Raw genomic sequence first — 218 nt, 5'->3', positions numbered from 1 at the left:
GTCTCATTACCAAATAACTTGTCATTTAGCTTCATGATTGCTCCAAGGTACTTAGCAACTTGCTCTTCAGTGACATCTTCGTCCTCTTCAGAGGAAGAATACTCATCAGAGCTCATGAATGGCAGAAGTAAATCCAATGGAATCTCTATGGTCTCAGTATGAGCCTCAGATTCCCATGGTTCCTCATTAGGGAACTCATTGGAGTCCAGTGGACGTCT

This window comes from Arachis duranensis, chromosome 1 (genome assembly GCF_000817695.3).
Source record: "Arachis duranensis cultivar V14167 chromosome 1, aradu.V14167.gnm2.J7QH, whole genome shotgun sequence".
Taxonomy (NCBI): Eukaryota; Viridiplantae; Streptophyta; class Magnoliopsida; order Fabales; family Fabaceae; genus Arachis; species Arachis duranensis.
This window is presented reverse-complemented; position numbering follows the sequence as displayed.